The following is a 17,087-nucleotide window of genomic DNA, read 5'->3' as shown; positions in this document are numbered from 1 at the left end:
GGACAAAGTAAAGCTTCAACTAATTGCAGCCTCTGTATTATCAAAACCAATATCTGCAACAGAGGCAACAATTAACTGTTTGAAGATTCCAATCATCACAAGGAGTGAACGGGTTGAATACATCGACTCCTCTCCACCATCACTACGGCAAAGGTTGCTATCTCGTAGCCAAACTATAGTCATGCATCCAATTGATTTATATTGTGCAAGGCCCCTTCATTTTGCAAAGGTGACATTCTATGACTACCACAGAAGATACAAAATTCTAAAGCCACACGAACATACTCCTGTACTGAGTTTTCATGATGCGTACAACAACAACATCATAGAGAAACAATGCCTCGTCAGATTTACAGAGTATGATCCTAGCCATCAAACAGAGGGATTCTTCTTCAATGTCTTGTTGCAAAAACTTCCCTTTAGGAACGAGACAGAACTTCTATCACTAACCAACACATTCCCTTCTTACTTCCTGGAGTGAAAAATCCGTCGGATCATTCTTGATGATGAAGACTTGGAGTTGTACATAAATGAGCACACCCAACGCAATATGCTCGTCTCTGAAAATACAGGACACACTTTAAACCTCATAAAACAAAAGTTCATCCTCAATCGTGAAGATCCACTCACTTGTACAGTGAATGACACAATTGAACCAGGAGTATCTCAAAGTCGTGCTACAATGCTGAAGCTACTGCAAGAGTTCGCTGAGACCAACAATGCAGCTCTGACCTCTCAACAGCAAGAAATCTTCGATCGTATATCAGGCCTGAGTAATGGCCTCCATGTCGTTACAGGCGTTCCAGGATGTGGAAAAACATTCCTCATAAAATTCTTCACCTCAAGCTTCATAAAAAATAATAAGACCGTTATCCTGACTGCAGCAGTGGCTGCTCTCCTTAGCAGCTTTGCAACTACAGTCCACTATCAATTCACGATCCCTTGCTCTAAGCAACATTTCCCACAAGCAATTCATCCCACAGATGAAAGATTTGTCGCTATACATGGTGCCAACGTCATTATCATAGACGAGATATCAATGCTAACGAGTACAATCTTCAATATGGTCGTTCGCCAGATAGTTAACATCACCAACGGAACACTTCTTGACCCATTCAGTCAGAAGCTCATATTGCTTTTTGGGGATTTGGCGCAACTTCCCCCAGTCTGCCATCAGCAGCAGCCATTATGCCACGTTTGCAGTATACAAAACTCAGCTTACATCGCTGCAGCCACTACCCACAACATGACCTTCTCAGTTCGCCATGCTGCAGACCCGCTTACGTCCAATTCTTGGATACGATCCGTATCAAGCAACCAACAGAACAACAAATAGCAGAAACGCTTTCATAGTGTGTAATTAATGAAACTGAACTCCTACGAGTAATCGATGACGCTACTACACTGATATGTACTCATAGGGAAGACGTATATAAGTTCAACAACTTGATTCTACAAAAGTCTTTCTCGGCATCTGATATTGTTGCCATTCCACTGAAGACCAATGCTCTTGACGAACCATTGCTGTAGGAATGGCTTCAAGACAAGGCATTCCATGAGATGGACAATACTGCAATTGGGGCTAGATGTATGATTACAGAAAACATTAACTTGGCTATGGGTGCCGTGAATAGATCCACTTGTCGTATACTTTCCTATTCATATGACTGTACCGGTCAAATTTCTGTTATAGAAGTAATGCTACTTTCCACTGATACCACCATGACAATACGAAGGACTAAACATGCTACAAGAGAAATCAATTGCAAATGGTTCCACAAAAGCACATTCCCTTTGTCACTTGCGTACGCAATCACTAGACACAAATCTCAAGGAGCTACAATATCAAAGAAAGCCATCCTCATTATAAAACAAGCTTTCGCCCCAGGATTGGCATACGTCATGTTCTCTCGAGTGACAGAAAGATGCCATCTCAAAATATTGAACATCCCAACCCCAAGGATGTTCTGGCCGGCCAGTAGAACACTCCTCCAATGGTTAGACATTTCCTCGCTTGTTTCTAGACATTTCCTTGCTTATTTTTAGACATTTCCTTTCTTTTTTCCACAAACAAGTCCTCTAGCTCTTTCGGTCTTTCATCTCGTAAGGTGCACGGACTACACAATCAATTCTTTGACGACAGTTTTCTTGACTGTAGATTTTCTTCATAGCAAGTAACAACCTCCAACATCTCCTCATGGACACCGATCAGGTAACCATTCCTCAAATTAATCTATTTTGTAGCTACATTTTATGACATTCAATATGTAGAAAACTCAACCATCATATTTCTCTTTCTCTATCATACAGATATTTGATAAATTCATCAACATCGCAGCTACCTCAAAACCAAAAAACAATTATTCTGCATACCCATCTTCAAATCAAATGCACCTAGCAAATATGGCTGGCGAGGCTCCGAGTGCATTCATCGAAGGGTTCCGCACGACTCAACTCCTCCACTCATACATCAATAAATGCAGCAATCAAAACAAAGAATATAGAAATAACGAGCTAAAGCTGGCAACAGGTACTTCAAGCTCTTCATATTCTTGTATTGCAAACACTAAAAGTTAACAAATTTGGTTGCTTCTACAACATCTATCCTTCTTTTTCTATAGGGTTACAAAAAGAGATACTGCTATCGTTAGGCATTGACTTTGATGAGTCAAACAAACTACTGCTAGACACAGAAGCCCAAGAAATACCGAACACAAAGACTGCTGGTATCACCACCTATGCAATCGAGATGTTGCACTACGGTTACAAAATTTCCCTCGACAAATTGGTCGTTCTCGACAAGAATACAGCAAGCCAGGAACTTTCCAACATGGTCAAAGAGTTTGGGAACGAATTCAAAGGGAACGAGAGAGCAATCTTAACTGATGAGAAATTCACATGGCATTTTAATAGAGACCTTTTTGATGCCCGGTTCGGTAAGACAACTGATCCATTTCGAAAGCTTGAACCACTACATGGTAACCATATGCACCCCTTATAGAATATAATTATCTTATTATTATCTGATTACATACTAATTCAACACATCACTTTAGTGTAAGACATCGACAACGAAACCAACAACGAGATCCCCAACAACATAACAACTTCACAAGAGGAAGCAGCACGTTCCGACGCTGCTCCAACTCCCAAAAGACAATGACAGATGAAGAGAACTACAAAGTTTACTCTATTAGGTGCAAAATCAACAACCGTGTTTACATAGGCATGACATCCGATTTTGAAGCTAGGAAAAGAGCACACATGAAAAATCCACCAAAACGGATGAAACATGATGTGTCGTCCTTTCCCCCATTTTGTCAAAACTTTGAGTTTCATGTACTGCACAATACACACGATAGGAGCACTGCTATTGCACTGGAAGCACAAGAGATAATTACTCAAGATGCAACGTCCACGAAAGGATACAATAATTTGAAGGGACATCCTCCAAACTGCAAGAAATACTATTATTTAAAACACCATAGAAAAATATAGCGTGCAATGAGACTTACTCTTTGTTCTAAGGTAGCAACTCCCATTCAGTTTTCTCTTCTGTATTCAATCACTTCTCAAGAGTCTTTTCCTCTAATATCTGTGATAATTTTTATGTTATGCTTCTCTATTATCTGTGAGACTTTCTTTACGTTGTGTTCTGTTCAGGTTATGTTCTGCAATTTCTTTCTTGATATCATATTATGTTTAGCTTATGTTCTTGCTTTCCTCTACATGAACATCATTCAGCTTTCAAATTTTAGGATTCAACCGCTACATGTACTGCAGCTCAATGACTGATCAACATACTAGTCCCTCCACATTACCTAAATGTCTTGCAATAACATCAAGAGAAACAGACAATCCATTCCAGCAACCCCATGTCTAATACTTCTACAAAAAATTATCAGCTAATAAGAGACAAATCATGTAGCAACAACTTATATATTTTACAAAAAAATTATAAATGTATAAATGTTGCACCTTGTCTTCAACATATTAACAACACAAAACAACAACTGCATTAGGTTATAACACTTGTTCTGGACATCCACCAACGTTGAGAATATATTATTTTTTGAAAAAAAAAACAAGAAAATATAGTTGCGAACTTATGCCATCTTCATTTAATTGCTTTGTTCAGTGTCTTTGTCATATAACGTTAATCATTGGCTACAAAAATGTCTTTTTTTTTCCCATTCAGACTATGGCAGACTTGACTACTTATCAGTTTCTTTGATTTAAATTCTTTTTCCTTTCAGTTTACAATGGGTAGGCCCATCCCAGCTGATCTAATTGAGCAGCAGGCCAGAATTTAAGACTGCAATGTATAAGTTACAATATTGTCTTTACCCACATTTGCAAGAGCGGGTGCTCAGACACTACATGCATAAATGGACTGCTTTCATTCCATGGCCAGTTCAACCACCTACCCCATGTCATCCACATTACATCACTTGGAACACACTCGGTCGAGAAATCACCATCGACATCGCCATGCTATCTGGTTGCTCCACAAAACACCATTGTATGTTGTTCGTGCAGATTGCGGAGGCCTTGTCGAGACTATAGAATTGAATTACTCTAATGTGGTCCCCAACCACCTTTAGTCAGCTAAAAAATTCATTTCGCGCTTTTTTCCTGTCAGCCAGTTAGTCACAAGCGCAACTTTGAAGATCATCTTACCAATATAGCCCTTACTTCGTGCATCAAAATCTCCCACTAATATGTGTTGTTACCTATCCTCCTCCTCTTCTCCACAGAAGTTCTGTCTGTTTCATTGTGAAGAAGTCATTGCATGCTACATTCAAAGTCTTACCAACTCTCGTTTTCTTAGTTCCGTTCTTGATTCATCAACTTTTTACCATACTATTTCCAGTGACTTACACTCACTTAGCGTAACAAGATTTGAGCAAAAGAAATAATAAGCTCTCCCTGTCTCTCTCTCTTTTTTTAAAAAAAGGCCTGTCTCTCTCTCTCTCTCTCTCTCTCTCTCTCTCTCTCTCTCTCTCTCTCTCTCTCTCTCTCTCTCTCTCTCTCTCTCTCTCAAAACAAAAAAGTACATAAATTCCTGTATATATGAGTGACTTCTGCTAACTAACGCTCACAAGATTTGTCGACATTAAAATAAGCGCACTCACACACTCCCTCTCTCTCTCTCTCTCTCTCTCTCTCTCTCTCTCTCTCTCTCTCTGTGTTAGCTTTCACTTCTATGTTCTTTTTACTAATGTATACTCTTCTTCAATGCCTCGACGCGAACAAAATAGTATTTACAATGGTGTCCTTGCTCTCCATTCATTTCCATAAACATCCAAGTACCAAATCCATAAACATCCAAGCACCAAAGGGAAGCTCTCTCTAATTGCAATAGTATTCCTTGCTATTGTTTCTCAATAACTCATTCAAACACTCTCCAACTTTATGCCTTCTCCAACTTCATGCCTTCTCCTCCAAAGCTTGGCAATCAAGGCATACTAGTTTCTACTACACACAAGTTACTAGGCCATTAAATGTTACATTGGTATCAGAGCACAAGGTTTCTCTTTTCTCAAGAAGGGATGTCCTCAAGCTAGCTATAAATGGTTGGTATTATTAAATGCATGTGAGTAAGTAGAATAGAGATTTTTTAGCCTTACCGTGCGCCTACCTTTGTGTAGATAACGGGGCATCACCATTGAGAGCTATGGTCTTAATAGTGGAGTTCTACGGGGCTTGCCTTCGGCTTAACCACTATTAAGATATTAGGAGCTTGACAGGAGCCGGTGTTGTTTTGGTGTTGAACGACCCTCTCTTCTATTCCTTGCAATTAATGATATTCGAGCCACGGGTATAGTAGCTTGAGTGCTCTTTCTAAAGGGGTAAAGAGGAGTAGCAACTAGGGATTGAAGTGCCAAAGTACACCTAAAAGTTGTTAAAATGGCTGACAATAGTAAAGAGAGTGAAACTAATGTTGATAACATTGATTTTGCTAATGAGCATGCTACTAATGATGCCCCTATGCTTGTTAACTACCTTGTTTCTAGGCTTCAACAAGCCATGGGCAATCCATCCCTCCAAAGTGAAGTGCAACGGCAGCTTCGTGCTCATGGGATTCTCCAAGCTCCCCACCATGACAAGAGAGCACCTAGGAAGCCTCGTTGTGAGACTTCCAAAAGAGGCCTCTCTCCGATTTGGGAAGAAGAAGAGGATCCATACGAATGGCTCAGAAATTTGCTTCTTGATGACGCATCTCCTTCTCAAAGGAGCACTCAAGAGCCTCCACCAAAGGAATGAGAAAGAAGTGAGTCTCTTGCCACCTGGACGGAGATGGCTCCACAAAGACAACGGGCTAAACGCTCTCCATCACCTCCAAAATGGAGAAGACCATCGCAAACTTCTCCACACCATAGTTCAAACAGGGATGATTAAAAGCAAGCAAAGAAAAAGGTGAGAAAGAGAACACCCTCTTCTCCATCTTCTTCATCCTCTTCCTCTTATGAAAGTGATGGTGAAGACCAAGAAGATCAAGGAAAGAAAAATGCGAGAAAGAGGTCACCCACTTCTCCACCTTCCTCAAATTCTTCATCTTTTGAATAAAGTGATAGTGCCAAGCTCAAGAAGTTCAAAGAGGGAGGGAAGAGCATCTCTTTCCTTACCTACGATGGCACCTTGGTGCTACAGACAAAGTCTTGGCCTTTATCCAACAATTCGATGCGACGTTTGGAGATGAGGGCTTCACGGAGTCCTCTAAGCTATGCCATGTAGCTATGCACTTTCAAAAGTCCACCAGGCAATGGTGGTCTAGCCTACGGGCCAACGGTGAAGCTCCACGAACATGGAAAGCTTTAAGAGCTTCCATTATGAAGCAGTTTTTGGCCACCGATGCCAAAGACAAAGTACTCACCAAATGGTGAAACTTGAAGCTCTCTCCCTATGAATCCATTCACAAATATGTAGACAAGTTTTAAGGCCTACAACTCAAAGCCACTGTTTTCAAAGTTGGATTTTGGAGAGAAAAAGCAACAATTTTGTGCGGGCTTAACCGAAGAAATGGCGGAGTATGTCAACTCCCAAAATCCACACACCATATCAGTGGTTATACACCATACTATGTTGGCCTCTCAAATCAATTTCCAAACAGGGGCTAAAAGAAATTTTAAGCCCATGGAAAACAAGGGTTCCAATGAGCCTAAGTTGAAGGACAATGTCCAAAAGTCTCCTAAGGGCAACTCCAACAAAGCTAAAGAGAAGAGAGTTTACAAAGGCAAAAATAAACTCTCTCCTGAAGAGCTTGAGGGTTATCGCAAGGATAACCGTTGTTTCAAGTGCGGCAAGCAAGGGCATGTGTACTATGCTTGTCCCCAAAAGAACAATCGCCATGAACCTCCTAGAGCTACCTTGGTCGAAATCCAAGAGGAGGAAACTCACCACAAAGGATATCCTCTATGCCATGCTTGGGGAAAGGTAAGAGAACATGATGCTTTTATTCTCTTTGACCCTGGTTCTACTCACAATTTCATATCCACAGAGTTGGCCACCAAGCTAGGCATACAAGCCTATGAGACGGTGCTTTCAAGGGGCAAGAAGCTTCAGACACTCCCTTAATCGATAAATTGACGCTCCATGTCCAAAGCTATGTGGACAAAGAGGACTTATTTATCTCTCCTCTCAAGCATGAGGATGTAATCCTAGAGGCACCATGGTTTGATCGCATGGCTGCCAATGTTAAATTCCCTGAAAGGAGAATCTCCTTTAAGTTAAGGAAAAAAGATATGTACATATATGCTAAGGAAATGGGTAACACCATACCCATTGTACATACACAAGCTTTCAACAAGTCAATAAAGAGCTCTATTTCCGTATACATGATTTTTGTTAAAGACTCTCAAAATGAACCTAATGTTTTAGCAAAAGAAAATATACACAATCAAAAGGAATTAGAGTTATCCAATTTTCTCAAGGGGTTTCAAGATGTCTTTATTGACGACATCCCTTGTGAGCTACCTCCTAAACGAGGCAATCATGACCATGCAATTGAACTTCTTCCAGGAAGTTCACCGCTGAATAAACCTCCTTATAGAGTTTCTCAAGCTCAAGAAGAGGAGATTATGCAGCAAGTACATGAGTTAGTTGAGAAGGGGATGGTTAGGTCCAGCTCATCTCCATTTTGCTCATCTGTGCTATTAGTGCAAAAGAAAGATGGTACATATCACATGTGTGTCGACTATAGAGCACTAAATAGGATCACTATCAAGAATAGGTATCCCGTTCCACGGGTAGAAGACCTATTTGATAAGCTACAAGGATTGACCTACATTAGGAAAAGTTTGGACTCAAAAATGGGCCTTGTAAGAATTATTGATGTGGCATAGCTTTCAAAAAGTGGGGATCGTTAAATTTTTTGCAAATAAGATCCAAACTTGTCGGAGGTTGGATATTTAGAATCTACTCTTCAAATGCTATCTATTGATATATAGCATGCATGTATCGGACATTGCCTTCATGTAGATCTAGAAAAAGGTGATTTTAGATTACTGTAACGGTAACAAAACTTGGCTGATTGAAAAAAAATGGCATAACTTTCATAGAAGTCATCCAAACTTTTCGGACCTTGGCTCTTTAGAATCCATTTTTCAAGAACTTTCCAATGATAGGTCATATCATGGGGTTCTAAGCAATATTTAGAGGGGTCTACTGGGTTTCTTTCTTTTGTACAACTTTGATGATGTGGCACTCTTAAAAGGCCCAAAAATGAGTTCAAAATTTTCCTAATGATCCATCAAAGTTAGACGTGATAAAAGGATGGCCTAAACCAAGGAATCTTCATGAACTAAGAAGCTTTATAGGTATGTGTGCATACTATAGACACTTCATAGAAAAGTTTTCACTAATAGCAAGACCATTACATGACCTAAAAAAGAAAAATGTTAGGTACACATGGTCTCCCAAGGAGAACAATGCTTTAAAAAACCTTAAATAAAAGCTTATCTCTCAACCTGTGCTTACACTATCGGATCTCTCAAAGCCATTTGAGGTTCAATGTGATGCTTTTGGTGATTGTCTTGGAGTTGTTTTGCTCCAAGAAGGGCACGCCATAGGCTATGAATGTCGAAGGCTCGACCCTGTTGAGCAAGATCTAGGCATATATGAAGAAGAGCTCCTCGCAGTGCTACATGCCTTAGACTCATGGAAGCACTATTTATTGGGGACTCCTTTCATTCTCCGAATGGATCACCAAAGTCTTAAGTACTTCCTGACGTAGACCAAGATCTCCGACAAACAAATGAGGTGGACACATTTCATTTTGCAATTTCATTTTCACATTGCTCACATTGATGGCAAGCATAATCAAGTAGCCGGTGTACTCTCAAGACGGCCGAGAGTGAATGCGGTTTCCATAGCAACTCACAGTGATCTATCTTCTATGATAGATGAGTATGCTATTGATCCCAATTTTAGAGATGTGATTTCAGCCCTTGCACTAGGGAAGAAAGAGGAACCATTTACTTTACAAGATGGTTATCTTCTCTATGGCAATAGACTATGTGTTACTAGCTCTTTACGTGAGAAAGTAATGTATGAATCCCATGCTCCTCCTTATGTAGGGCATAGACGGATTCGGTCTACCCTAAAAGGGATTGATACATATTTCTATTGGCCTACCATGAGAGCAAAGATACAAGAGTATGTTTCTAAATGTATGGTATGTCAAAAGACAAAATTTGATAGAGGGAAGCAACCTGGATTGCTTCAACCTTTGCCAATCCCTAATTCACCATGGGAGATCATATCCATGGATTTTATCTTTGGATTGCCTAAGTCTATCCATGGGAATACGGGAATATTGGACGATAGTAGACATGTTCAGTAAACAAGCTCATTTTATAGTTGTCAGAAAGACTATCAAAAGCCCATCAAATGGCAACCCTCTTCATATCACAAATCTTCAAGTACCATGGTTTGCCAATGTCCATAGTGTCGGATAGAGATCCTAGAATGACCAATAATTTCTGGAAGGGTCTCTTTGAGAATTTAGGGACAAGGCTAAATTTTTCTTCAGCCTATCACCCACAAATGGATGGCCAAAGTGAAATAGCTAACCTAACAATTCTTGATCTACTAAAAGCCTATGTAACGAAAGTAGATCAAAGGTCCCAATGGGAGAAGTACTTACCCTTAGTGGAGTATGCCTACAATAACACTGTACACACTTCCACAGGAAAAGCACCTTTTGAGGTAATTGAGGGAAGATCAAAAAGTCCCTTACTACTTAAGGTACATGGGAAGATCTTCATTGTAGATGAGTATAACAGAGACCTACTATAATATTTCCAAAAGATTAAGGATGCTATCTCTATCTCACAGCAAAGGCAAAAGGCTGATGCTGATAAGCATAGAAGAGCCCAAGCCTTTAAGGAAAATGATTGGATCTTATTAAAATTTCCCAAGGCTTAATTAAGGCACACAACGGGCAAGAATCCTATGGGACACCAAAAGTACTATGCTAAGTTAGCAAAAAGGTACTATGGTCCCTTCCAAATTCTTAGGACAATCATAGAGATGGCCTATCAACTCAAGTTGCCCAACCACTGGCTCATACATAATGCTTTCCATGTGAGCCTACTAAAGCCTTACAAAGGAGAGCCACCACAAGAACCAACAATTGAAGACCCGAGGACCAAGAAGAGGTGCTGCATCCCGAGTCCATTCTCCGACATGAAGCAAGGTACTAAGAGGTGGTAAGACTATCCGACGATATCTTATTAAGTTTAAGAATTATCCTTTTGAAGATGCTAGATGGATGCAAGGCATCTATACAATTATAATGGGGGAAGAGATTCAGGCCCCCTCCCCCAGCCACGTGGTGCAAGCTCATGCAACCGGCCAGTGTGCCCTGTAGCTTCGGACGACTGAGAGAGAGAGAGAGAGAGAGAGAGAGAGAGAGTTCTCAGACGTCCGTCCACCAGATAGCACTACAATAGAGAGCAGTGAGCACCCATCTAATTTATGGAAGGGAACATTACCAAAATACCCCTCTAATTTGTGGAAATTCCCAAAATACCTCTTAAATTTCAAAAATTCCCAAAGTACCCCCATAATTTGTCATAAATTCCCAAAATGCCCTTCAAATTTTCCAAAATTTCCAAAATACCCCTTGTTGTGAGAGAAAATTTCTCTAAAATTAAAAAAATTTGTAGCTTTTGATAAGAAAGGTGATTGTCTACCATAGAGGATGCTAAAACTAAAATTTGAGTTGGTTATGTAGGCTTTGGAGATAAATTGCTTCATTACTTTTGGCCTTTTTTGCGAGGTAATTTGGGACAAATTACATGCTAAGCACTCAAAACCCGATTTCAATTGTCAAACAAGAATCTATACAATTATAATGGGGGAAGGGATTTCGGCCCCCTTCCCCGGCCACGTGGCGCAAGCTCATGCAACCGGCCAGTGTGCCCTGTAGCTTCGGACGAGAGAGAGAGAGAGAGAGAGAGAGAGAGAGAGAGAGAGGTTACGAGCACGCAAATCGACTCGGCAGCGGCACCATAAAGGGGTTATAAAGCGTCTTGAAAGATGCGTCACTTATTACTAGACAACACTGAGCTCCTGCCTTCTAATTTTGCAGTCGCGTGTGCATGCCGTTTGGATCCCAATTGTAGTTTGTATTGTCGGCATCCAAGGTCATAGTCCAGTGGCCTACAAGTCATATATGGAGAGAGAGAGAGAGAGAGAGAGAGAGAGAGAGAGAGAGAGAGAGAGAGAGAGAGAATGCTTGAGCACTGGACCTCTCCTAACCTCAAGTATTGGACCTCTCTTGACCCAATGGACTCTTCCACACATTGTCTGTTAGAGAAGGCTGCAAAAATTGAGGGTCAAAGTCTCAAAGATCGAACGAGAGAGAAATGTCAACTGTGTGTGCACCCTCTGGCTCTCAATTTTAGGTCATCATCCAAGGTCGTAGGCTATCGGCCAGAGAGAGAGAGAGAGAGAGAGAGAGAGAGAGAGAGAGAGAGAGAGAGAGAGAGAGAGAGAGAGAGAGAGAGAGAGAGAGAGAGAGAGAGAGAGAGAGAGAGAGAGAGAGAAAGAGATCCTAACCTGCTTGCAATTGGCATTGGTCTCTCGGGACCCGAGCTCTTGATCTAGCTCTCGACATCCTGTACCTTGCCCGTTGCTGTTTTTAGTACTAAAAACACAAGGCATCATTGTCGAACAAGGCATCATTGTCGAACCAGAGAAAACAACATAGAGCTTCCTTCCACACAGTGCCCATGTTGGACTTATCCTGAGACGACATTTCGGATAGGAAGCTCATGTAGCATGGTATTGCCTCAGACCCTCAAGCCCAGTAAGATAGGCGATATGCCTATTTTGCATGGGGTGATGGTCAATGCGAGGAGGAATTTTGGCCCCTCTCCCCCGGCCACATGTGAGTAGCTCTTGAGTCCGACGAGTGTCCCCAATAGTTGGCGATCACACAAGAATGAGAGAGAGAGAGAGAGAGAGAGAGAGAGAGAGAGAGAGAGAGAGAGAGAGAGAGAGAGAGAGAGAGAGAGAGAGACACGTACCAATATAGGTGATAAAGGGGGAGAGAGAGGCCGCCGAAGGCAGCCGGCAATACTAGTACATTTAAAGGATAACCTAAACCTTGTCAATGCTTACAATGCTTCCCTAGAGTAAGAAAATGTACAAATGTTAAAAATGAACAAAGTTTTTGTCTTATAAGACTCTCTTTTTCTTTATTGTGCACAACAGTGAAGAAGTATGCATGCTTAGATCAAGTTTGCGGAGACGACGTCTCCCAAACACCAAGTAGAGCTTGTCACTCTACTATGGAAGAATGATAGGAGTAATGTGCAGGCATGCTTGCGGCAGCTTAGGCTCTCAAGTGCCAAATGGACTAGTCATCCATTCTGGAACGATGTCGTAGGGTAACATAGGGATCCTCTACCCGCTAGGAAAACGACTATGAATATGTGTTATCTTCTCTACCCCATAGTCGAGGATGACTATGATTTCAAGAGAGAGGTAATGTCATAATAATCAATATCTAATTCTCCTAAATGATTTTCTCATGTTAAACTGATCATTTAATATGGGGAAATGTCAGGGGAGAAAAAGCTAGAATATTGGTTAAGCTAGCAGACCGGCCACAGTAGGGATCCAAAGGAGGGAAAATAGGGATCCAAAGGGGGGGCCATCTGCAAAAGAGCAATGTGCAACAATGGGATTAAAAGACCCTAAGGTTCAGCCCATTAAGACTTCCAAAATGCTAAGGTTCCAAAATTCAAAGGTTGTGTCCAAAGGTCAAAAGCTTAGGAAATTTGGATGCTTTGTGTGTGTGTACAAAAGTCTTCACAAGTCCCTACATAGGAGGAGGCAATCCCTAGAAGTAGGGATGAGAGAGAAACACCCACACACACTCACAAGCTTCATTTGTACACAAGGGGAAAGAGGGACACGTGTCAGCTCCCTAGCCCATATGCCCACAAGGTGTACTCAAATCTTATTGGATGGCCATGGAGGTGGACCAATGAAAATTAGGCTAGAGTAAATCTAGTTTAATTAATTTAAAAACACTTAATACAAGAACTAATAAGAATTAAGCTCTCTTGAAGACTATTGGACAGTCTCCCAAGGGGTCCAATGAGCATTCAGCAGCCCAATGGCTTGCGGCCAAGAGGCAAAGGGGTCCAATGAGAGTTTAATTGCAATTATTAATTACCTAAAGCTCGCACAAAAGGGGAAAGGGGGACACATGTCAGAAGGCTATCACTTATGCTCCTGCAATCCTATTGGCTAAGCCTTGGGATGTCCAATGGGGTGTCTGCATGAACAATTAGCAAGAGGGGTCGACCAAGAAAGAGAGAGGGCTGATTTTCTCAAGGCATTATTGCATTACACACTCACACAATCTCATGTGTGGAGCAAGAAGACTCTCTCTCTCTCTCTCCCCTTCTCAAGCTTTGATGGAAAGCGTACCACCTACTCCAACCTTGTGAGAACGGAGGCCTACACCAACAACTTTGGCTTTGTGATGCAAATCCAACCAAGAGCCAAGCTTCAATGCATGCTCATCTCCTCTACCATGCTAATTACTAAGCTAAGCTATGCTAATATGAGTGATTATGTGAGGAGATGTACATCTTTCTCGTAAGAATACTCCTTCTTCCTCTCAATCTACTTTCATACCCCGCTAGCTCTCACCATCTTCGAAGGTGGGTGAGGTCTTGGGTTTGAGACTGTGAGGGAATTGATGTTGTGTTTGATAAGTGTTTTGCTTAGTGCATGAAGTTTCCATCTTCGTTGCATTAGCTAGTATTGAAGGAACACAAAGAATTGTATTGTAAAATGTCTCTCTTGATGGGAGAAACCATAATACAAAGCCTTTTGGAGGGGGGACTGCCGGCTCCACGTAAATTCAGTCCTCAACTGTTGTCAATAGCTTAATTTCTCTCTTTTAAAGTATTGTTCATGCTATCTAACTAGGTGTTGTACTTTCTGTTGCTCTCTCCACCCAAGCACTCTTGTTATTCTCATTAGGAATCTATTCTAATGAAATGCTCACTATGTTCATGCTATTTTCCGCTACACACAAGTTACTAGGCCATTAAATGTTATAGAACGCAAGCAACTAATTCCTCTTTTTGAAGTGGAATACTGACCCGGCTGAATTTTAAAATTTCATACTAGTGTGGTGATCACCTAATGTTGTACTAGTTGTTAGCTACCCTACTTGTGTGTGTGTGTGTGTGTGTGTGTGTGTGTGTGTGGGTTGGGGGGGGATGAGAGAGAGAGAGAGAAATTTGCCGTCTTTTGGGAGTGATTACAAGGACTTCAATGCACCCTACTTGCTTGCGTGCACATACACACACCCTTACATGTGTGTGTGTGTGTGTGTGTGTGTGTGTGTGTGTGTGTGTAACCTAGTGGCCCCTCTTTTCTTGGCCGCAACTACCTTGTGACTAAATGGCACGGGGTTTTGAATGAAGACCCTGCCATAGGATCAACGACAGACAGCAACCGGGGGGGATCTCGAAGCGATCGGACGGTGAAAAAACGGCGGCAGGTCACCCTCGGGGTTTCGAACCGAGGTGAACACCGTGGCAGGCTGGTGAGCTAACCAGGCACTCTTGTTCATTTTGGTGAAATGGATACGTGTTCACGTGTACTTATGCTTGTTTGAGTTTACACCTCGGCTGTCTGAGTTTACAAAATATGTCCGAGTTTACTTTTTAATGTGACGACTGGGCGTGCCTCTACTTTTGTGCTCCATCTCTACTTTTGTGCCTCTACTTATGTGTGTGTGCCCAAACCGCCCAGCTGCTCCATGCTGCCCAGTAGAACACCTTCTCCTCTAATATTTGTAGCAGACTCGCCATGAACTTCAGCCCATATCCCACCAGCATCACACACACATAAAAAATCGCCAAAAAACAGAAAGGACGCCCACGTCCCTCCAGAGACCCCTCTCCCCATCTTCACTATCGTCGGATCGGACGGCTTGTAAAAGGCCATCATCTCCGATCCGCTCCCCCGATGCGCCATGTAGAATCGCTCCGCTTCCCCCGAGCCATATGTGTAGTTTAGTGTCACCCACGCTGCTTGCGGCTGGCTATAGCGATCTGTGAAGTTCAGCAGCATCCGCACTTTGTCCTGCGGATCACAGAAGAGGCGACAGAGCCGGCGCTCCACCCGCTTGCAGCAGCCACAGCCGGAGCTGCAGTGCGGACAAGGGCATGCACAGGCCGTTGGCGCCGGCGATGGAGATCTAGTGCAAGAGTGGTTGCAGGAGCTGCAGCAGAAAGCGCCATTGCTGCACACAGCGTCCGCCCCTGTGGGCGGACAGAGAGTGGCGTTTCCTGGCGATGTATTGCATTGCAGGGCGGACAGAGACTCCGCTCGGGTCGCCATAGCTGGGCAAAGCTGTGCATTGGCATCGTCTACCTCATCGCAAAAGCAGGCGAGCCTGCAGCTGAAGGGGTGGGAGAGCTCGATCTCGCGCACGGTCATGGTAGCCGGTACGTAGTTGAACGCCCTTCGAATGCGAGGTACCTCCTTGGAGACGACCCAAAACGAAACAGGCACGAGTGATAACGATACAAAACGCAGGAGACCTGAAAGGCAGCCCCTGAGACTCATTTGGCCTCAGTCCAGATCTAAAAATTTCAGTAGGGTATAGATTATTTAGCTATGGCCTCGTCATTTCCTTGAGCCTTGGCTTCTCTTCCAAGGCATCGCTAATCGACAACCTCCGTTTGGAGCTGGGATCAAGGGGTGATCTACATCGTTGATGGCTCCCAGAAATCCAACTGGAATCCTTGGAGAATAATGGAATCATTTGGGAGCCTAGAATTAAATTCTTTGAGCTTGCACCTCGCCTTTAATTTTGGAAAATTGCATGGAGAGTTCACACTTAAATTATGATACTTCACAAAATTGGAATCATGGTGGTCAGAGGAGGGTTGGAAGCGTGAGGGGAGAAGGGATGCAGGGGAAGTAGGAGTGCAGGTGCTTCTCTCTCTCTCTCTCTCTCTCTCTCTCTCTCTCTCTCTCTCACACACACACACACACACACACACACACACACACACATGCACACGATCGACTCTTTCATTCACACGCGCACACACATACACACACACACACATGCACACGATCGACTCTTTCATTCACACACGCACACACATACACACAGAATCATCTGTGTGTGTGTGTGTGTGTGTGTGTGTGGGGCGGGGGGGGGGAGCAACCATCAAAGGAAGATTCAGATGGGTGGCTGAGTCGACTGGATTGGTAACCACTGGGGCCAGTACAGTCTGTCAGAGACCCAGTCTCTGGGGGACTATAAAGAGGGTCCACTAGTCAGTTTTCGGATACTCTACATACTACATTAGATACACTTCACTATCACTACTTTGTATCTTGGATCCCTTTGCGCTCTTGTAACTCTAATTAAGCCTAGAGCAGATTTAGCTCATATTGTTGTACTTGTCTATACTAATCTGAATACATTCCAATTTTAATCTCCATTTTCAGTGTTTAGTATCATTTTCTAGTTCAATCTATATTTCAATTCCAATTTTTGCAATTCATTCCAGTCTTGTCTAATCTCTCTC

General features: G+C 42.4%; 1 pseudogene; it reads left to right on the top strand.

The window, feature by feature from the left end:
• The first annotated feature begins 1,063 nt into the window (after positions 1 to 1,063).
• LOC147463643 (uncharacterized) lies at positions 1,064 to 16,062 on the top strand (annotated as a pseudogene).
• The last annotated feature ends 1,025 nt before the right edge of the window (positions 16,063 to 17,087 follow it).

Source organism: Adiantum capillus-veneris, chromosome 2, assembly GCF_014529385.1.
Source record: "Adiantum capillus-veneris isolate H3 chromosome 2, ASM1452938v2, whole genome shotgun sequence".
Lineage (NCBI taxonomy): Eukaryota > Viridiplantae > Streptophyta > Polypodiopsida > Polypodiales > Pteridaceae > Adiantum > Adiantum capillus-veneris.
This window is presented reverse-complemented; position numbering and strand designations above follow the sequence as displayed.